Here is a 24433-nt window from a genome sequence, read left to right on the forward strand (position 1 = left end):
ATGTGTTGATTTTGCAGTACCTGAAATGACAGACCGTATGGGGGTCTTCGTTTTGGGGCCCCTATACGCCACGTGCTTGGGTACACCTATACATATTGGGCATCAAACTGTTCAGAGGACCCCAGGCTTTCATATTTGGGGTGATTTGTCTTGATACCTAAAAGTATGTGGGTAATATGATGCTGCAGGGTCGAAATTTTGAAGTCATTTTTGGAAATGTCCCCAAAATCACCAAATTTAGGAATGGTTTGCGGCTTGGTACTTTGTAGTAGAAAGACATGCATACCCAATTTAGATTCGTGGGAATGTTTACTTTCCGAAAATATATGGTTTTCTGGGGTGAACTTACTTTTTTCTACCTTTGCCCCCCCCCAAAACGATGTAAATGTGTTGATTTTGCAGTACCTGAAATGACAGAACATACAAGGGGGGGTCTTCATTTTAGGGCCCCTATATGCCACGTGCTTGGGTACACCTATACATATTGGGCAATATACTGTTCAGAGGACCCTAGGCTTTCATATTTGGGGTGATTTCTCTTGATACCTAAAAGTATGTGGGTAATACGATGCTGCAGAGTAGATATTTTGAGGTGATTTTTGGAAATGTCACCAAAATCACCAAATTTAGGAATGATTTGCGGCTTGGTACTTTGGCGTAGAAAGACATGCATACCCAATTTGGATTCGTTGGAATGTGTACTTTCCGAAAATATATGGTTTTCTGGGGTGAACTTACTGTTTTCTACTTTTGCCCCCCCCAAAACGATGTAAATGTGTTGATTTTGCAGTACCTGAAATGACAGACTATATGGGGGTCTTCCTTTTGGGGCCCCTGTATGCCACGTGCTTGGGTACACCTATACATATCAGGCATCAAACTGTTCAGAGGACCCTAGGCTTTCATATTTGGGGTGATTTCTCTGGATACCTAAAAGTATGTGTGTAATACGATGCTGCAGGGTAGATATTTTGAGGTGATTTTTGGAAATGTCACCTAAATCACCAAATTTAGGAATGATTTGCGGCTTGGTACTTTGGCGTAGAAAGACATGCATACCCAATTTGGATTCGTTGGAATGTGTACTTTCCGAAAATATATGGTTTTCTGGGGTGAACTTACTGTTTTCTACTTTTGCCCCCCCCAAAACGATGTAAATGTGTTGATTTTGCAGTACCTGAAATGACAGACTATATGGGGGTCTTCCTTTTGGGGCCCCTGTATGCCACGTGCTTGGGTACACCTATACATATCAGGCATCAAACTGTTCAGAGGACCCTAGGCTTTCATATTTGGGGTGATTTGTCTTGATACCTAAAAGTATGTGGGTAATACGATGCTGCAGGGTAGATATTTTGAGGTGATTTTTGGAAATGTCACCTAAAGCACCAAATTTAGGAATGGTTTGCGGCTTGGTACTTTGGCGTAGAAAGACATGCATACCCAATTTGGATTCGTTGGAATGTGTACTTTCCGAAAATATATGGTTTTCTGGGGTGAACTTACTGTTTTCTACTTTTGCCCCCCCCCAAAACGATGTAAATGTGTTGATTTTGCAGTACCTGAAATGACAGACTATATGGGGGTCTTCCTTTTGGGGCCCCTGTATGCCACGTGCTTGGGTACACCTATACATATCAGGCATCAAACTGTTCAGAGGACCCTAGGCTTTCATATTTGGGGTGATTTCTCTTGATACCTAAAAGTATGTGGGTAATACGATGCTGCAGGGTAGATATTTTGAAGTCATTTTTGGAAATGTCCCCAAAATCCCCAAATTTAGGAATGGTTTGCGGCTTGGTACTTTGGAGTACAAAGACATGCATACCCAATTTAGATCCGTGGGAATGTGTACTTTCCGAAAATATATGGTTTTCTGGGGTGAACTTACTTTTTTCTACATTTGCCCCCCTCAAAACAATGTAAATGTGTTGATTTTGCAGTACCTGAAATGACAGACCATATGGGGGTCTTCGTTTTGGGGCCCCTATACGCCACGTGCTTGGGTACACCTATACATATTGGGCATCAAACTGTTCAGAGGACCCCAGGCTTTCATATTTGGGATGATTTGTCTTGATACCTAAAAGTATGTGGGTAATACAATGCTGCAGGGTCGAAATTTTGAAGTCATTTTTGGAAATGTCCCCAAAATCACCAAATTTAGGAATGGTTTGCGGCTTGGTACTTTGGAGTACAAAGACATGCATACCCAATTTAGATCCGTGGGAATGTGTACTTTCCGAAAATATATGGTTTTCTGGGGTGAACTTACTTTTTTTCTACATTTGCCCCCCTCAAAACAATGTAAATGTGTTGATTTTGCAGTACCTGAAATGACAGACCATATGGGGGTCTTCGTTTTGGGGCCCCTATACGCCACGTGCTTGGGTACACCTATACATATTGGGCATCAAACTGTTCAGAGGACCCCAGGCTTTCATATTTGGGGTGATTTGTCTTGATACCTAAAAGTATGTGGGTAATATGATGCTGCAGGGTCGAACTTTTGAAGTCATTTTTGGAAATGTCCCCAAAATCACCAAATTTAGGAATGGTTTGCGGCTTGGTACTTTGGAGTACAAAGACATGCATACCCAATTTAGATCCGTGGGAATGTGTACTTTCCGAAAATATATGGTTTTCTGGGGTGAACTTACTTTTTTCTACATTTGCCCCCCTCAAAACAATGTAAATGTGTTGATTTTGCAGTACCTGAAATGACAGACCGTATGGGGGTCTTCGTTTTGGGGCCCCTATACGCCACGTGCTTGGGTACACCTATACATATTGGGCATCAAACTGTTCAGAGGACCCCAGGCTTTCATATTTGGGGTGATTTGTCTTGATACCTAAAAGTATGTGGGTAATATGATGCTGCAGGGTCGAAATTTTGAAGTCATTTTTGGAAATGTCCCCAAAATCACCAAATTTAGGAATGGTTTGCGGCTTGGTACTTTGTAGTAGAAAGACATGCATACCCAATTTAGATTCGTGGGAATGTTTACTTTCCGAAAATATATGGTTTTCTGGGGTGAACTTACTTTTTTCTACCTTTGCCCCCCCCCCAAAACGATGTAAATGTGTTGATTTTGCAGTACCTGAAATGACAGAACATACAAGGGGGGGTCTTCATTTTAGGGCCCCTATATGCCACGTGCTTGGGTACACCTATACATATTGGGCAATATACTGTTCAGAGGACCCTAGGCTTTCATATTTGGGGTGATTTCTCTTGATACCTAAAAGTATGTGGGTAATACGATGCTGCAGAGTAGATATTTTGAGGTGATTTTTGGAAATGTCACCAAAATCACCAAATTTAGGAATGATTTGCGGCTTGGTACTTTGGCGTAGAAAGACATGCATACCCAATTTGGATTCGTTGGAATGTGTACTTTCCGAAAATATATGGTTTTCTGGGGTGAACTTACTGTTTTCTACTTTTGCCCCCCCCAAAACGATGTAAATGTGTTGATTTTGCAGTACCTGAAATGACAGACTATATGGGGGTCTTCCTTTTGGGGCCCCTGTATGCCACGTGCTTGGGTACACCTATACATATCAGGCATCAAACTGTTCAGAGGACCCTAGGCTTTCATATTTGGGGTGATTTCTCTGGATACCTAAAAGTATGTGTGTAATACGATGCTGCAGGGTAGATATTTTGAAGTCATTTTTGGAAATGTCCCCAAAATCCCCAAATTTAGGAATGTTTGCGGCTTGGTACTTTGGAGTACGAAAGACATGCATACCCAATTTAGATCCGTGGGAATGTGTACTTTCCGAAAATATATGGTTTTCTGGGGTGAACTTACTTTTTCTACATTTGCCCCCCTCAAAACAATGTAAATGTGTTGATTTTGCAGTACCTGAAATGACAGACCATATGGGGGTCTTCTTTTGGGGCCCCTATGCCACGTGCTTGGGTACACCTATACATATTGGCATCAAACTGTTCAGAGGACCCAGGCTTTCATATTTTGGGATGATTTGTCTTGATACCTAAAAGTATGTGGGTAATACAATGCTGCAGGGTCAAATTTTTGAAGTCATTTTTGGAAATGTCAAATCACCAAATTTAGGAATGGTTTGCGGCTTGGTACTTTGGAGTAAAAGACATGCATACCCAATTTAGATTCGTGGAATGTGTACTTTCCGAAAATATATGGTTTTCTGGGGTGAACTTACTTTTTTCTACATTTGCCCCCTCAAAACAATGTAAATGTGTTGATTTTGCAGTACCTGAAATGACAGACCATATGGGGGTCTTCTTTTGGGGCCCCTATACGCCACGTGCTTGGGTACACCTATACATATTGGGCATCAAACTGTTCAGAGGACCCCAGGCTTTCATATTTGGGGTGATTTGTCTTGATACCTAAAAGTATGTGGGTAATACGATGCTGCAGGGTAGATATTTTGAGGTGATTTTTGGAAATGTCACCTAAAGCACCAAATTTAGGAATGGTTTGCGGCTTGGTACTTTGGCGTAGAAAGACATGCATACCCAATTTGGATTCGTTGGAATGTGTACTTTCCGAAAATATATGGTTTTCTGGGGTGAACTTACTGTTTTCTACTTTTGCCTCCCCAAAACAATGTAAATGTGTTGATTTTGCAGTACCTGAAATGTCAGACTATATGGGGGTCTTCCTTTTAGGGCCCCTATATGCCACATGCTTGGGTACACCTATACATATCGGGCATCAAACTGTTCAGAGGACCCTAGGCTTTCATATTTGGGGTATTTTGTCTTGATACCTAAAAGTTTGTGGGTAATACGATGCTGCAGAGTAGATATTTTGAGGTGATTTTTGGAAATGTCACCTAAATCACCAAATTTAGGAATGATTTGCGGCTTGGTACTTTGGTGTAGAAAGACATGCATACCCAATTTGGATTCATTGGAATGTGTACTTTCCGAAAATATATGGTTTTCTGGGGTGAACTTACTGTTTTCTACTTTTGCCCCCCCCCAAAACGATGTAAATGTGTTGATTTTGCAGTACCTGAAATGACAGACTATATGGGGGTCTTCCTTTTGGGGCCCCTGTATGCCACTTGCTTGGGTACACCTATACATATCGGGCATCAAACTGTTCAGAGGACCCTAGGCTTTCATATTTGGGGTGATTTCTCTGGATACCTAAAAGTATGTGGGTAATACGATGCTGCAGGGTAGATATTTTGAGGTGATTTTTGGAAATGTCACCTAAATCACCAAATTTAGGAATGATTTGCGGCTTGGTACTTTGGCGTAGAAAGACATGCATACCCAATTTGGATTCGTTGGAATGTGTACTTTCCGAAAATATATGGTTTTCTGGGGTGAACTTACTGTTTTCTACTTTTGCCCCCCCCAAAACGATGTAAATGTGTTGATTTTGCAGTACCTGAAATGACAGACAATATGGGGGTCTTCCTTTTGGGGCCCCTGTATGCCACGTGCTTGGGTACACCTATACATATCAGGCATCAAACTGTTCAGAGGACCCTAGGCTTTCATATTTGGGGTGATTTCTCTTGATACCTAAAAGTATGTGGGTAATACGATGCTGCAGGGTAGATATTTTGAGGTGATTTTTGGAAATGTCACCTAAATCACCAAATTTAGGAATGATTTGCGGCTTGGTACTTTGGTGTAGAAAGACATGCATACCCAATTTGGATTCAGGGGAATGTGTACTTTCCGAAAATATATGGTTTTCTGGGGTGAACGTACTTTTTTCTACCTTTGCCACCCCCCAAAACGATGTAAATGTGTTGATTTTGCAGTATCTGAAATGACAGAACAAACGGGGGTCTTCCTTTGGGGCCTCCTATGCCACGTGCTTGGGTACATCTATTCATATTGGGCATCAAACTGTTCAGTGGACCCAGGATTTTATATTTGGGGTGTTTTACATTGATACCTAATGATGTGTGGGAGATATGTTGCTGTAGAGTGGAAGCTTTAAGGTCATTTTTCAAAAAATTCACCAATTTCTATAAAACATTATAACTTTAGGAAACAATTGCAACTTGGTGGTTTGGAGTACAAAGATATTTCTACCCATTTTTGATTCACCAGAATCTGTTCTTTCTAGTAATGGGTAGTTTTCTAGGGTAAACCTACTGTTAGCGGAATGTTTGGCCTTGAAATCAAAAGTATGCCATTTGGGGAGTGTTACTTTGGAAATTTGGTTGTGTACTGCTTGTAGATTTTGAGCTATACAAGTGAGAAATCTCCATAAAACTATATATATTTGGTATTGTCGCGTTCAGGAGACATAGACCTTTCTAAATAGGCTGTGTTCTCGTACATAAAATGAATGATGTTTCTGATATATGTGATTGTTCTTCGTGCAACATGATTTTTTTCATTTTATTTGACACTTAGAATCCAATATTTTTTTAGAGAAGTAGAATTACACCAAAATTCTTGCATATTGTGAAAGTTCAGGTTGTCCTGAAAAAAACAATATATTGTTTTCCTGGGTTAACTAAAAGACCACCCCAGGAAAGGCCCTTAAAGTGAAAGAGTGCAAAATATCTAAAAACTGCTTGGCAGTAGATGTTCGCATCTAGGACAAAACTGCTGGCAGGGAAAGGGTTAAAGCTTTTTGAATCATATCCTGAGTCAGCCACAGACTAGATTGAGCTGAACCATTCGTGCAGTTATTAAGTGAGCCTGTGAACCCAGACTCTATTGTATACACTGAAGAAAAGAACTGATTTAACACATTTGCCTTATCTGTATCTGTTACAACCATACTGGTACCATTATTTAATGGAGCAACACTCTCAACCTGCATCTTTTTACTATTAATATATTTAAAAAACTTTTTAGGGTTAGTTTTCACCTCCACTGCAATTAACTCTTCATTTATTTTCTTAGCCTTCCGGATTGCTGATTTACAACATTTATTACAGTGTTTATATTCATTAAATGCAGCTTCTGTCCCTACAGATTTGTAGTTTTTAAATGCCTTTCTCTTCTTTCCCATTAACTTCTTTACTTCTGTATTAAGCCACACAGGATGATTCTTAGAGCTTCTACGTTTAGTCCTTAAGGGAATAAATTGAGAACAGTAATGATTTAATATCATTTTAAAGGACAACCATTTCTGTTCTGTGTTTTTAGCTGTCAACCTAATGCCCCAATCAATGCTCTGTAGGGCACCCCTCAAGGCACTAAAATTAGCTTTTGCAAAATTCATGGTTTTTGTTGCCCCAGTATATTTTTGTTTTTTGCACCAGACCAAAAGTAATAAAGCTGACAAATTGCTTGCTTCCCAATTAAGACAAAGACAAGCCCACACCAGAATACAATTTTTAAAGGACCAACATTACAAAATTACAGATCCACGTAAAATAGCTAATCATTTTGCCTCTTATTACTCCTCTCTGTATAATTTATCCCACTCACAAGTAGGGATGTCGCGGACTGTTCGCCGGCGAACTTGTTCGCGCGAACATCGGCTGTTCGCGTCCGCCACAAGTTCGCGAACGTCGCACGATGTTCGCCATTTTGGGTTCGCCTTACCTGGCGCTTTTTTTTGACCTCTCACCCCAGACCAGCAGATACATGGCAGCCAATCAGGAAGCTCTCCCTCCTGGACCACCCCCACACCCCCTGGACCACTCCCCTTCCATATATAAACTGAAGCCCTGCAGCGTTTTTTCATTCTGCCTGTGTGTGCTTGGAAGAGCTAGTGTAGGGAGAGAGCTGCTAGTGATTTCACTGATTTGAGGGACAGTTGATAGTAAGTTTGCTGGCTAGTAATCTACTTGATACTGCTCTGTATTGGAGGGACAGAAGTCTGCAGGGATTTGAGGGACATTTTAGGGTAGCTTTGCTGGCTAGTAATCTACCTTCTACTGCAGTGCTCTGTATGTAGCTGCCTGCTGTGGGCACTGATCTCTTCTGATCTCATCTGCTGACTGCTGTAATAACCAATAGTCCTTGTAAGGACTGCTTTTATTTTCTTTTTTGTTGTTTTACTTTGCTACTTTAACAGCCAAGTGCTATTAGTCTAGCAGTGTTGGGGAGTGGGACTGGTGTGCTACTGTGCTGCTCCTAGTAGTTCAGCAGCACCAACCCGAGAATATTTTTTTTTTTTAATATACATATAATTTTTTTTTTTATTTTACTTATCTTACTGTTCTTTAAGGTGTCCAGTGCTGTTTGCTGTTCTTCATAGTAGTGCACCAATAGTAGTGCACTTGCAGGCATTATTTGCCCAGTGGCCATCTAGCTGTGTGAGCTTGTTCACATTCTGTCTAAATATCAATAATAATACCGTCTCCAGAAACACCACCTGAGTGACGTTTTTCAAGCAGCAATAATATATTCCGTATCCACCACTGCTGTAGTGTATACGTTGACCTTGTAGGCATTATTTGCCCAGTGTGTTCTTCATTTTCAAACCACTGCCACTTAGCTGTGTGAGCTTGTTCACATTCTGTCTAAATATCAATAATAATACCATCTCCAGAAACACCACCTGAGTGACGTTTTTCAAGCAGCAATAATATATTCCGTATCCACCACTGCTGTAGTGTATACGTTGACCTTGTAGGCATTATTTGCCCAGTGTGTTCTTCATTTTCAAACCACTGCCACTTAGCTGTGTGAGCTTGTTCACATTCTGTCTAAATATCAATAATAATACCGTCTCCAGAAACACCACCTGAGTGACGTTTTTCAAGCAGCAATAATATATTCCGTATCCACCACTGCTGTAGTGTATACGTTGACCTTGTAGGCATTATTTGCCCAGTGTGTTCTTCATTTTCAAACCACTGCCACTTAGCTGTGTGAGCTTGTTCACATTCTGTCTAAATATCAATAATAATACCGTCTCCAGAAACACCACCTGAGTGACGTTTTTCAAGCAGCAATAATATATTCCGTATCCACCACTGCTGTAGTGTATACGTTGACCTTGTAGGCATTATTTGCCCAGTGTGTTCTTCATTTTCAAACCACTGCCACTTAGCTGTGTGAGCTTGTTCACATTCTGTCTAAATATCAATAATAATACCGTCTCCAGAAACACCACCTGAGTGACGTTTTTCAAGCAGCAATAATATATTCCGTATCCACCACTGCTGTAGTGTATACGTTGACCTTGTAGGCATTATTTGCCCAGTGTGTTCTTCATTTTCAAACCACTGCCATCTAGCTCTGTGAGCTTGTTCACATTCTGTCTAAATATCAATAATAATACCGTCTCCAGAAACACCACCCGAGTGACGTTTTTCAGGCAGCAATAATATATTCCGTATCCACTGCTGTAGTAGTGTATACGTTGACCTTGTAGGCCTTGTTTGCCCAGTGTGTTCTTCTTCTTCTTCATTTTCAAACAACTCCCATCTAGCTGTGTGAGCTTGTTCACATTTTGTCTAAATATCAATAATAATACCGTCTCTAGAAACACCACCCGAGTGACGTTTTTCAGGCAGCAATAATATATTCCGTATCCACTGCTGTAGTAGTGTATACGTTGACCTTGTAGGCCTTGTTTGCCCAGTGTGTTCTTCTTCTTCTTCATTTTCAAACAACTCCCATCTAGCTGTGTGAGCTTGTTCACATTTTGTCTAAATATCAATAATAATACCGTCTCTAGAAACACCACCCGAGTGAGGTTTTTCAGGCAGCAATAATATATTCCGTATCCACTGCTGTAGTAGTGTATACGTTGACCTTGTAGGCCTTGTTTGCCCAGTGTGTTCTTCTTCTTCTTCATTTTCAAACAACTCCCATCTAGCTCTGTGAGCTTGTTCACATTCTGTCTAAATATCAATAATAATACCGTCTCCAGAAACACCACCTGAGTTGTTGTTGTTTTTGTTTTAAAAATAATGCCAGGCAAAGGCAGGCCGCCACGCAGAGGCACTAGGGGCCGTGCTGCTATGCTATCCTGTGGCCCTAGGAAATTGCCCAGTTTTAAAAAGGCAATGACCCTGAACTCCCAAAATGCTGAAGAGGTAGTTGACTGGCTTACACAGCACACCCCATCCTCTACCGTTTCTAACTTTACCACAACATCCTCATCCTCCACTGCTATGGGCACCCCACGTAACACTTCCTCCACCACCGGCGCCCCTTCTTCACTGGAGTCAGAGGAGTTATTTTCACATGAGTTTCTTGAACTGAGTGATGCGCAACCATTATTGGCAGAAGAAGATGAAGGAGATGAGGACGTTACACCAGATTTAATTCTGGCAGAGAACACAACAGAGATGGACATAATGAGTGATGACGAGGAGGTCCCCGCTGCTGCTTCCTTCTGTGAGCTGTTAGAAGAAATTGATGCATCTGAGGAGAATGATGATGAGGAGATTGATGTTTTGTGGGTGCCCAGTAGAAGAGAGCAAGAGGAGGATAGTTCAGATGGAGAGACGGAGAGTCAGAGAGGCAGGAGGAGAATAAGACTTAGAAGAAGCAGGGAGGACAGCTCGCAGGGAACAGTAGGGCAACAACATGTATCGGCACCTGTGGTCAGCCGGCCAACGCACCCGCCATTGCCGCCAACGCCGCCGACTTCTACTTTTACCCCCAGATTGCCAGCCTCAAAAAGGTCAGCAGTGTGGGATTTTTTTAATGTGTGTGCCTCTGACAAAAGCGTTGTAATTTGCAATGAGTGCAGTCAGAAACTGAGTCTTGGGAAGCCCAACAGCCACATAGGTACAACTTCTATGCGAAGGCACATGAACGGCAAGCACAAAGCACTTTGGGAGCAACACCTCAAAGGCAACAGGCAAACTAAAAGCCACCCTCCTTCTGGTCCAGCATCTTACTGCTCTACCTCTGCTGTCCTTGACCCGTCTGAACCACCCTCCACTCCGCCTTCCACCTTGACCACCAGTTCCCATTCCCAGTCATCTGCCCCCAGCCAAGTTTCTGTGAGGGCCATGTTTGAGCGTAAGAAGCCAATGTCTGCGAGTCACCCCCTTGCCCGGCGTCTGACAGCTGGCTTGTCTGCACTCTTAGCCCGCCAGCTTTTACCATACCAGCTGGTGGACTCTGAGGCCTTCCGCAAATTTGTAGCAATTGGGACACCGCAGTGGAAGGTACCCAGCCGCAATTTTTTTTCAAAAAAGGGAATACCACACCTGTACCACCATGTGCAGAGCCAAGTCACCGCATCTCTGTCACTTAGTGTTGGGCCAAAGGTCCATATGACTACTGACGCATGGTCCTCCAAGCATGGTCAAGGCAGGTATGTCACCTACACTGCCCACTGGGTGAACTTGGTCATGGCTGGGAAGCAGGAAATGTGTGGCTCAACAACGACAGTGGAGTTGGTGTCACCGCCACGGATTGCACGCGTTCTGCCACCACCTCTACTGCTCCTTCGCTCTCTACCTCGTCTTCTTCCTCTTCTTCGTCCTCTGCTGCTGGGTCCTCCTCCTCCTCCACACCTGTGCACCCCCAGCTCCCCTAGGCTATTCGACGTGCCAGGTACGCCGTTGTCATGCTGTCTTGGGGATGACGTGCCTGGAAAGCAAAAACCATACCGGATCTGTACTCCTGTCATCTCTGCAGTCACAGGCCGATCGGTGGCTGACCCCACACCAACTGAAGATCGGAAAAGTGGTGTGTGACAATGGAAGCAATCTGTTGGCAGCACTGAGACTGGGCAATTTAACACATGTGCCCTGCATGGCACATGTTCTGAATTTAATAGTACAACGTTTTGTCTCAAAGTACCCAGGATTCCAGGACGTTCTCAGGCAGTCCAGGAAGGTGTCGGCCCATTTCAGACGTTCCTATACAGCCATGGCACGCCTTGCTGACATTCAGCAGCGGTACAACATGCCAGTCAGGCGTTTGATTTGCGACAGCCAGACTCGCTGGAATTCAACGCTCCTCATGTTGGAACGTCTGCTGCAACAACAAAGAGCCGTCAACGAATACCTGTTTGAACTGGGTGGTAGGACTGGATCTGCAGAGCTGGGGATTTTTTTCCCCCGTTACTGGGTGCTTATGCGCGATGCCTGCAGGCTCATGCGCCCTTTTGAAGAGGTTACAAATATGGTCAGTCGCACCGAAGGCACCATCAGCGACCTAATACCCTTTGCTTTCTTCCTGGAGCGTGCCGTGCGACGAGTGACAGATGAGGCTGTAGACCAGCGTGACGAGGAGCAGGAAGCGCACGATTTCTGGTCGGAATCACCAGAACGAACCCAGGCACCTGCTGCAACGCAGGGAGAGGTGTCAGAAGTGGAGTCAGAGGAGGAAGGTGGCTTTGTGGAGGAGGAGGACCAACAGGAGCAGGCTTCCCAGGGGGCTGGTGGTGACCTTTTGGGGACCCCTGGTCTTGTACGTGGCTGGGGGAGGAGACCGTGGATGATGCAGTCCTTGATAACGAGGAAGCGGAGATGGATACCTCTGCATCCAACCTTGTGAGAATGGGGTCTTTCATGCTGTCATGCCTGTTGAAGGACCCCCGTATCAAGAGGCTTAAGGAGAAGGACCTGTACTGGGTCGCGACTCTACTAGACCCTCGGTACAAGCATAAAGTGGCAGAAATGTTACCAACATACCACAAGTCTGAAAGGATGCTGCATTTACAAACCAGCCTGCAAAACATGTTGTACAATGCTTTTAAGGGTGATGTCACTTCAGGAACTCATCAACATTCCAGGGGCAGAGGTGCCAGTAATCCTGCCACAAGCGCACCTGCAAGGACAAAGCACTTTGGCCACTCTGTAACGTCAGACATGCAAATGTTTTTCAGCCCAAGGCAGCGGCAGAACCCTTCGGGATCCACCCTCAAAGAACGCCTCGACCGGCAGGTAGCGGACTACCTGGCATTAACTGCAGATATCGACACTCTGAGGAGCGATGAACCCCTGGACTACTGGGTGCGCAGGCTTGATCTGTGGCCAGAGCTGTCACAATTTGCCATGAACCTCTTGTCTTGCCCCGCCTCAAGTGTCCTCTCAGAAAGGACCTTCAGTGCAGCAGGAGGGATTGTAACTGAGAAGAGAACTCGCCTAGGTCACAAAAGTGTGGATTACCTGACCTTTATTAAAATGAATGAGGGGTGGATCTCGGAGGGTTACTGCACGCCGGAAGACTTGTTCTGAGTTTCTGATTCTGACTCCCCATGCAGCTGTCCTTCTCTGCACGCCTCATGACTCCACATACAGCTGTCCTTTAGCGTCCTCCTCCCTCCACCACCGTTACAAACTAGGGTGCAAACCCTACTGGTTTAATTTGAATCCAGGTAAATCCTGAGTTTTTCTGGCCTCTGTGCTTCAGTGGCTGCGACCAAAAAAAACAGAATATTTTCAGCATTTATATGGCATTTTTTCTGGCCTCTGTGCTTCAGTGGCTGCGACTAAAAAAAACAGAATATTTTCAGCATTTATATGGCATATTTTTCCTGGCCTCTGTGCTTCAGTGGCTGCGACCAAAAAAAATTGAATATTTTCAGCATTTATATGGCATATTTTTTCTGGCCTCTGTGCTTCAGTGGCTGCGACTAAAAAAAACAGAATATTTTCAGCATTTATATGGCATATTTTTTCTGGCCTCTGTGCTTCAGTGGCTGCGACTAAAAAAAACAGAATATTTTCAGCATTTATATGGCATATTTTTCCTGGCCTCTGTGCTTCAGTGGCTGCGACCAAAAAAATTGAATATTTTCAGCATTTATATGGCATATTTTTTCTGGCCTCTGTGCTTCAGTGGCTGCGACTAAAAAAAACAGAATATTTTCAGCATTTATATGGCATATTTTTCCTGGCCTCTGTGCTTCAGTGGCTGCGACCAAAAAAATTGAATATTTTCAGCATTTATATGGCATATTTTTTCTGGCCTCTGTGCTTCAGTGGCTGCGACAAAAATAAATGAATATTTTCAGCATTTATATGGCATATTTTTTCTGGCCTCTGTGCTTCAGTGGCTGTGACAAAAAAAATGAATATTTTCAGCATTTATATGGCATATTTTTTCTGGCCTCTGTGCTTCAGTGGCTGCGACTAAAAAAAACAGAATATTTTCAGCATTTATATGGCATATTTTCCTGGCCTCTGTGCTTCAGTGGCTGGCGACCAAAAAAACAGAATATTTTCAGCATTTATATGGCATATTTTTCCTGGCCTCTGTGCTTCAGTGGCTCGACCAAAAAAATTTATATTGTTAGCATTTATATGGCATATTTTTCCTGGCCTCTGTGCTGCAGTGGCTGCGACAAAAATTTTTTTTATATTGTTTGCATTTATATGGCATATTTTTCTGGCCTCTGTGCTGCAGTGGCTGCGACCAAAAAAAAACAGAATATTTTCAGCATTTATATGGCATATTTTTTTCTGGCCTCTGTGCTTCAGTGTCTGCGACAAAAAAAATTTATATTGTTAGCATTTATATGGCATATTTTTCCTGGCCTCTGTGCTGCAGTGGCTGCGACAAAAAAAAAATTAATATTGTTTGCATTTATATGGCATATTTTTTCTGGCCTCTGTGCTGCAGTGGCTGCTAGGGATGTAGCGAACGTCGGAAAAAAAGTTCGCGAACATATTCGCGAACTTGCGCAAAAATGCGAGCGGTTCGCGAACGGTTCGCGAACCCCATAGACTTCAATGGGAAGGCGAACTTTAACATCTAAAAAAGACATTTCTGGCCAGAAAAATGATTTTAAAGTTGTTTAAAGGGTGCAACGACCTGGACAGTGGCATGCCAGAGGGGGATCAAGGGCAAAAATGTATCTGAAAAATCTGCCTGTGTGTGCTTGGAAGAGATAGTGTAGGGGGAGAGCTGTTAGTGATTTCAGGACAGATGATAGTAAGTTTGCTGGCTAGTAATCTGCTTGATACTGCTCTGTATTGGAGGACAGAAGTCTGCAGGGATTTGAGGACATTTTAGCTTAGGTAGCTTTGCTGGCTAGTAATCTACTGTTCTCTTTAAACAACTGCCATACGTTGACCTTGTAGGCATTGTTTGCCCAGTTTTTTTGGTTGCAGCCACTGAAGCACAGTTGCCAGAAAAAATATGCCATATAAATGCTGAAAATAGTAATTTTTCGCCATATACGTTGAGTCAACGTATGGCAAAAAATGACTATTTTCAGCATTTATATGGCATATTTTTTCTGGCCTCTGTGCTTCAGTGGCTGCGGCCAAAAAAACTGGGCAAATAATGCCTACAAGGTCAATTTATACACTAATACAGCGATGGATACGGATTACGTAAAATATATTATGGCTGCTTGAAAAAAGTCACTCCGGTGTTTTTTCTGGAGACGGTAATATTATGGATATTTAGACAGAATGTGAACAAGGTCACACAGCTAGATGGCAGTTGGTTGAATAACACACTGGGCAAAAAATGCCTACAGGGCAAATAATGCCTAAAAGGTAAATTTATACACTAATACAGCGATGGATACGGATTACGTAAAATATATTATGGCTGCTTGAAAAAAGTCACTCCGGTGTTTTTTCTGGAGACGGTAATATTATGGATATTTAGACAGAATGTGAACAAGGTCACACAGCTAGATGGCAGTTGGTTGAATAACACACTGGGCAAAAAATGCCTACAGGGCAAATAATGCCTAAAAGGTCAACTTATACACTACTACAGCGGTAGTAAAATAAAAAAAAGTAAAATAAAAAAAAATGAATATTAAAAAAAAAAAATTAAAGTTGGTGCTGCTGAACTACTAGGAGCAGCAGATTAGCACTCCAGTCCCACTCCCCAACACTGCTAGACTAATAGCACTGGGCTCTTATAGTAGTAGTAGTAGTAGTAGTAAAACAACAAAAAAATAAATAAAAGCAGTCCTTACAAGGACTACTGTTATTGCAGCAGTCAGCAGATGAGATCAGAAGCAGGACAGCTGCCCACTGCAGCTACATACAGAGCACTGCAGTAGAAGGTAGATTACTAGCCAGCAAAGCTACCTAAGCTTAAATGTCCCTCAAACCCCTGCAGACTTCTGTCCCTCCAATAACAGAGCAGTATCAAAACGATTACTAGCCAGCAAACTTTCAACTGTCCCTGAAATCACTAACAGGCAGCAGCTCTCTCCCTACACTATCTCTTCAGCACACACAGGCAGAGTGAAAAAACGCTGCAGGGCTTCGGTTTTTATAGGGAAGGGAGTGGTCCAGGGGAGAGCTTCCTGATTGGCTGCCATGTACCTGCTGGTCTGGGTGAGAGGGCAAAAAAAAGCGCCAACAATGGCGAACCCAAAATGGCGAACGTCGCGCGACGTTCGCGAACTTCCGGCGAGCGCGAACACCCGATGTTCGCGCGAACAAGTTCGCCGGCGAACAGTTCGCGCCATCTCTAGTGGCTGCCACAAAAAAAAATTAATATTTTCAGCATTTATATGGCATATTGTTTCTGGACTTCTGGTTCAGTGGCTGCGACAAAAAAAACATAATTTTTCAGGAAAGTACACATGCCTAATTTTTCAGAGTTCTGCAACAGTGGCAAAATCGCATCTTTTATGGTCACCGCAGGTGATCAATAAAGTAGACCAAAACTGGGCCCACACTGCAGAATCAGTGTTTTTTGGTTCGCTTCACTGTACATTGAATTACCTCTGCCTGACCGTGCACGTGCGCACAAGCACGGTGACTGCTAAACACACCACTACAGAAATATTGCCACCAACAGGACGAACATCCTGGAGGTGACAAGCAACTAGTAATTAAAAACTATTATTTGCTCACTTGACGGTATCATTCATTAAAGCTCTTTGCGTCTTTTTGCGTTGCAGTAAGCACCGCGTTTCGTCTTTGCGTGTGAACAGGCTGTAACTTTTACACGACTTGATTGGCATGTAGACGCCGGACGTTTTAAAGCATTTTATTACACAGGTTTAGAAATGTAGTGTGATTTCTGCCCTTTACAGCACAAAACGCAGCGCTGTGTCAACAATGGATTTTTTAGAAACATTTTTGCCCTTGATCCCCCTCTGGCATGGCATTGTCCAGGTCGTTGCACCCTTTAAACAACTTTAAAATCATTTTTCTGGCCAGAAATGTCTTTTCTAGCTTTTAAAATTCGCCTTCCCATTGAAGTCTATGGGGTTCGCGACGTTCGCGAACCGTTCGCATTTTTGACGCAAGTTCGCGAATATGTTCGCGAACTTTTTTTCCGACGTTCGCTACATCCCTACTCACAATCAGAACCCCAACCCACACGGGATGCAATACTGACATATTTGGATTCTTTACCAATCCCACGGCCCTCAGAGATTCAATGTGAACAACTTAACGCCCCTATCACCAAAGAGGAAATCACAGAAACTATAAAATTGTTAAAGCTCGGTAAAGCTCCGGGGCCAGACGGCTACACTAATTCCTACTATAAAGTTTACGCTGACATTCTAACTCCCCATTTATTGCATTTATTTCAGTCTATTATGGACACAGGACAAATTAAACCGGAATTCCTCCAGGCACATATCTCCACCATTCCCAAACCAGGTAAAGCACCAGATCAATGTCATAACTACAGGCCTATAGCTCTGTTAAATACAGATCTCAAATTTTATTCCAAAATACTGGCGCTCCGTCTGAACAAAGTTTTACCGTATCTTATACAATACGATCAGGTGGGATTTGTGCGTGGACGACAAGCTCCGGACAATACCAGGAGGCTTCATAACCTCCTACACGTAATTTGATCTTTGATCTTTGCCTTAATGGTAGAGCCTTTAGCCATTAAGATACGGCAAAATCAAGACATTCGAGGGGTCCCAACACAGTCTGGATGTCACACCATAGGTCTGTTTGCAGATGATATTATATTAACCTTGACCAATCCACATATCACCCTACCTAATGTCCTTCGTGAGCTGCATTCCTTTTATTTAATATCCTGGTATAAAATAAACTCCCAAAAAACTCAGGCATTACCCATCAATATCCCTACGCAGGTAAAGCACCAACTCCAAAGTAATTACTCATTTGAATGGAGAGACACTTACATTACGTATTTAGGAATTGCTCTTACTAAAGACCCTGAACTGCTATTCAAGTATAACTATGTTCGTCTCCAGAAGTCTATTCAAGAGAGTTACTCTAAGTGGACACCTCTGTACATTTCTTGGGTGGGTAGGATAAATGCTGCCAAAACGACTATCTTGCCAAAAATGTTGTATTTCTTTTGGACTATACAGATTGCCCTCCCTTCGTACTATATTAAATCATTGCAAAAACAAATGAATGTGTTCATATGGGCAGGGAAGAAACCTCGTACAGCGGCTAAAGTATTACAACAACCGGCTGCAGCAGGAGGATTGGCGCTTCCAAATATCAACAACTATTATAGAGCGGCATTACTGGACACGGCCATGAAAATGCACAGTCCAACCTTTTGCAGACAATGGTTGGATCTGGAAACAACAGAATCACTCGCTACTACTATTCCCCTTCTACTGTGGACTCCACTGAATCTTAGGCCTAAGCGAACTTTAGTCCTACCCACAACTGAGTTGATAATGAGAACTTGGGACAAGGAAAGAACTAAGATGGACCCTGGTAAAATCATCTCTCCCAGGACTCCATTATTGAGTCTTCAATTCTTTTTACAGGACTTACCTATACAATCGTGGACGACTAAAGGACTGCATCTAGTTAGAGATTTATATGGTATAACCAAATACATGCCGTTCCAAGAACTCCAAACTAAATACCAACTTGCAGACACTGATAGATATACCCACACGAGAATAACACATCTGTTACTGTCACACATACCTAACTATAAAAGTTGCCCGCTACAATCCAACTTTGAGCGACTTATGGTCTCAGGATGGTCCTCAAGAGGAACTCTTTCTAACACCTACAAACTTTTGGTCATGGACCCTCCGGACTACAAATATCCCTACATGTTAAAATGGCAAAGAGACCTACACACGAAGCAGCGCAGATATTATCTGGGACAACCAGGTGTAGAAACCATATTGAATCTTATAAGAAATTGTTATACAGATGGCATCTGACCCCAATGCGACTACACAAGATCTTGCATGCTCACTCGCAGTTATGTTGGAGAAACTGTGGGGACACTGGAACCTTACTACATCTATGGTGGGACTGCACACTCTCCCAACAATTATGGAAGTCGGTATTTCATTTAATATTAAACGACCTCCACATAATTATTCCTTTTGAGCCACAGGTGGCACTCCTACTACTGTTTCCAGATCAAATCCCCAGACTTACTAAACGATTGCTCTTTCACTTATTTAACTCTACCACGACTTTGATAGCTAAGTATTGGAAGCCAGGGGGCCCCATCCAATTAGAACAAATTATTGCAGCTGTTGATGTCAGAGCGGCTATGGAACACATGGCGGCTCGTAATGAACACAGAATGTCAAAATATGAGGAAATCTGGACACCATGGCTAACCTACAGGAAAGGGCAAACCTCAACCCTGTGATACTGTTGCTATGTTATGATACCTGTATCCACTTCTGAGTTTGAATTTTCAATACCACATTGTGACTGAATGCAGTCTGGGCTAGGCTCTAATAATACTTGTATAATTTTATACTTTTTTATCAGAATGCTTTTTTTAGGATCTACTTTCTTTTTCTTTTCTTTCATTATTCTTTCTATTTTTGTTGTCAATGCCGATAGAGGTCTCTTCTTATGCTTGTTTCCGCACCTTGATCTACAGAATGTTGTACCTACTTACTATGGTGACCTTACTTTTCAGAGTGTGTATAAGGTCTAATACATGTATACTGTGTTATTCTGTTTTTCACTGATAACCTCTAATAAAGAGAAGTTACAAAAAAAAAAGAATGTACTACACTAAACATGACTGTGTAACTTTGATGTGATATTATTGTTTCACACATTTCTGCAGTATTTTCATATGGCTTAAAATGATTCATCATTATCCTGTGTTGTCACAAAAGTCTCGTACTTATCATCTTTATACCGTAGTTTCCCCTTTTTACTTTTCCACGATAGGTCCCAAATTCCCCTTCCACTTAGGTTCGTGTTTCTTGATCTATAGCTTCCTGCCTTTCTTTATTGTTCATAGCAACATACTGGCCATGATCATAGGTAACTAATTATGAGACTGTTTATTGAAACTAACTGAAACTAAATTATACAACCTGCTTTACTTTGCAATTGGTTTTCCCTTAGTTTGAGGGGGTGGGGTTTGATTAGTTGCACCTGAACAGATTGTATAAATAGAACCCCTGGGACTCCAGTGAGTCTGTTTGAAACAGGCTGCTGACTGGAAAAAGCAACTAAAAGCTAAAAAGGATAAGTATTTGTTATTAACTACAATTTTATAGTAAGGTTTTATATTTAAATACTGTGGTTTCATTTGTTATAGTTTTTTTTCTGTCTAGGGTGCTAAATAGCAAAGTTTGGTGTGCTTACATCAAGTTTGTCACAACCTGCTTTACTTTGCAGTTAGTTCTCCCTCAGTTTGAGGGGGTGGGTTAGTTGCACCTGGACACACTGTATAAATAGAACCCCTGGGACTCCAGTGGAGCTTGCTCTAGTGTTGGCTGCTCTTAAGTGTTTGCTTTTTAAGTGGGGATTCTGTAAGTGGAGTTACAATCACAGGAGTTCCAATTCCTATTCCTGTTTTGATCTGTAATGGGGGATAATGAGTGCAAGCATGATTGAAGGTCTCACTCAGTGCACAGCCTGCCATATATATATGCAGATTTGGAACAAGAGATCCAAAATGCTTACCTCTGTAGTGGTTGTGAGCAAATTGCCACTTTGGAGGCTCAAGTTAGAGCACTAGAGGAACAAATTGCTACACTGCGGTCGATTGACAATCTTGAAAGGAGTCTCTTGCTCACTGAGCAGGACCTAGCGGGTCAGATTGTTTGGGGGGGGGAACAGAACAGCAGCAGGATGTTGAGGCAGCTAGCTGGGTGACAGTTAGAACATTTAAGGTGGACAAAAGGAAAATGGAGGCTGATCCGGAGCTTATACATCGCAACAAATTTGCCAGATTGTGTGATGATGATGATGGGAGTATGAACTCTAGATTTGCAATTCTAGATGGGGCTGATCTCTCTAACAGCTGGGAGACCAGTTTCTCTAATAGTGGTGGGGAGGAGAGCAGAGTCAGGCCTAAGCAGATTGTGGTTGTAGGGGACTCAATTATTAGGAAAGTGGATAGGGTAATCTGTCGTCCAGATCGCTACAACCGAACAGTTTGCTGTCTACCAGGGTTCAGCATGTGGTTGATCGGGTAGACAAATTATTGGGTGGGGCTGTGCCTGACCCAACTGTCTTAGTGCATATCGGTACTAATGACAAAATAAATGGTAGATGGAAGACCTTAAAGAGGGATTTCAGGGATCTAGGCTCTAAGATCAAGGAAAGGTCTTCCAATGTCATCTTTTCTGAAATTTTGCCAGTGCCACATGCAAGTTTAGGAAGACAGCGGGAGTTTAGGGAGCTAAATGCGTGACTCAAGTCTTGGAGTATGAAGGAAGGGTTTGGGTTCCTAGAGCACTGGGATGATACAGTCGTGATGGTTTGCACCTCAATGGAAGGGGGTCCACTGTGCTAGGGGAAAGAATGGTTAAGAGGTTGGAAGAACTAGGCGGTTGGGGGGCGGGTGAGATAAAGAATTATGGAGAAGCTAGGGTAGACGGGGCAGTGGAATTAGTAAGGGGCCATGGGGGGAGTGAGGGGGCATACAGTTTATCAGTTAAGGAGGTCCCACTGTTACAAGGAAAACAGAATATTGCTAACCTAACTGAGTTTGTCAAGTAAAATGGGACCTAGAATTAATTGCATGCTCTAAAAATTATGATATAATTGGTATCACTGAGACCTGGTGGGATAAAACATGTGACTGGATTGTGAATTTAAATGGTTACACCCTTTTTAGGAGGGACAGACGGATAAACAAGGGTGGAGGAGTGTGTTTGTATGTAAAGACTGAATTAAAGCCATGCGCTAAAGAAATAACCATAGCTGGCACTGGTGAGGATGTAGAATCCCTCTGGGTAGAGATTTTGACTGGGCAAAAGGTTACAATGAGAATTATCATTAGCGATGGGCGAATTTATTCGACAGGTGCGAATTCACGGCAAATTTGCACGATTCGCCACCAGTGAATAAATTCTTGAAACGCCCGAGAAAATTCTCCTGAAAAAATTTGTGTCAAAAAACCAGGCGTCGGCATAAAAAACGGGTGACGGCATCAAAAACGAGACGCCGGCGCCGTTTTGCGAATTTTTCACCATTTTGCGAATTTCGTGGGAAATTCGCTAATTTTCCGGCGAAGCGAAACGTTGCAAATTCGCCCATCACTAATTATCATTGGTGTATGCTGTAAACCACCTTGTATAAGTGACGAGTATGAGGCCCAGCTACTCTGGCAGATACAAGTGGCTTCACAGCTGGGTCAAGTTGTTGCTATGGGTGACTTCAATTATGCAGACATTGTAGGTTTGTAAATATGCTAAATGACAACTTTTTATTCCAGCTAATTCAAGAACCTACTAGGAATAACTCACTTTTGGACCTTTTAATAACTAATAATACTGAACTCATCTCTAGCATTTGTGTGGGTGAGCATTTAGGGAATAGTGATCATAACATGGTCTCCTTTGAGATTCTGTTCTATAAGGGAGTAGCTAAAACACTGAATTTCAGATGTGCAAACTTTGACAGTATAAGGGCATCTCTGCAACATATTGTAGGAAATACTTTTCACAGAGTTAAACACAGAACAAAAATGGGTCTTTAAAAAGCTGCTTAATAAATATACTGTACATGTCAGTATATTCCCCTTGTAAGCAAGGAACGTTGTTGCAAAGCAAAACCTTATAGGTTCAATAGAAGTGTTGTTGTTGAGATGGGTAAGAAAAGACATGCCTTTAAGACTTTCAAGTTAGCTGAGACAGCCGAATCATTTATAAGGTACAAGGAAACCAATAAATCATGCAAAGAAGCTATAAGGCAAGCTAAAATTGATAAGGAAAAGGATATTGCAGCAAAAAATCCAAAATTATTTTTTAAATATGTTAATAGTAAAAAAATGAAGTGGAGGGTCAGTTGGTTGATGAAAACAAAATAAAAGTGCAGATTCTGAACTCATATTTTTCGTCTACATAAATGACAGTTAATGAAGGTTTCCTTCTTAATAGCCCCAATTCTAGTAATACAACTATGATGCATGGTTTACACATGGGGAAATTCAAAAGAGACTAGAACATGTTCTTAAGATTAACAAAGGTCCAGGCCAGATGGTATTCATCCCAGGGTACTTATGGTTCATTGAGGTCTGGCATAGTGCAGAGAGACTGGCAAATTGCTAATGTGGTGCCTCTATTCAAAAAAGGTTCCCGTTCTCAGCCTCAAAACTATAGTGTAAAAAACAATACCTGGTGGTCTAGCTGGAGGGGGTCTGCAGGGAAGCCTGCAGCCCCCTCGGTGGGGACGCCCGCCACACTGCTCCTCATGGCCGCAAAAGGGGAATGGTTAGGGCGCGCGGCCCGTTCCTTCCTGATTTATTTGCGCATGCACGCTGGCGTGTGACGTCAGCGCGCAGTGGTGCGAAATTTTAAATTATTAAAGGCACAGTTTGCATTTTTCACATTGCCCATTATAGGATCGTGTTCCTGGTGCTTCTGTGCGTTTGAGCATCTGTTTACTCTGTATTGATTCCTGTTGTGACCCCCTGCCTGGCTTCTGACTATTCTGACCTCTGATTCCTGATCCTTGCCTGAACACCAACTACCTCGTCTGTGTAACCCCTCTGATTGATATCCCAGTTTGACCCTTGCCTGCCTGACTATGCTATTCTCTGCCTGCCTCGACCCAGCCTGATCTGACTACTCTAACAGTCATGCCCCTATCCAGAACCTCTAGCCTTGCACCTCTCGTTTAAGTCCTGGTGGCATCCAAGTAGCTGAGGGCTCCTCCCGAGGCCAAAGGCGGTCAAACTACAGGTGAAGCATGAGCTGAGACCAGGGTGCTTGGCATTTGTTCTGGTGTTGGGTGCCGACTGTGACATTATAACGGGCCATGGACGAAGAAGGTCACGCCACTGCTGCCACTGCTCCTTCCACCACTGAAGCGCTACCCACCACACTGTTACAGCGCCTGGAAGAATATGAGCAGAGGCAATATTACCTGATGCAAGGTTTTTACAATTTGACCCGTCGACTGGATGCTTCTGTTCAGTCTCCAGCTCCAGTTGTCAACCCCTCCTTTGGCCGCTCCTGTGGGTTCTTCTGCTTTATTGGGTAATGTATCTAAGACCCATGAACCCAAGATTGTCTTCCCCGACAAATTTTATGGGGATAGATCTAAATTCTTTGTATTCAAAGAGGCATGCAAACTATACCTCAGCTTTTTTCCCCAATCTTTCGCTACTATTGAGGAAAAAGTGAGGTTTGTCATGACCGTGCTTCAGGGTGACCCTCAAATTTGGGCTCTCAGATTGCCTCCCACTGATCCTGCCCGCTTT

This window comes from Xenopus laevis, chromosome 1S (genome assembly GCF_017654675.1).
Source record: "Xenopus laevis strain J_2021 chromosome 1S, Xenopus_laevis_v10.1, whole genome shotgun sequence".
In the NCBI taxonomy this organism is placed as follows: domain Eukaryota; kingdom Metazoa; phylum Chordata; class Amphibia; order Anura; family Pipidae; genus Xenopus; species Xenopus laevis.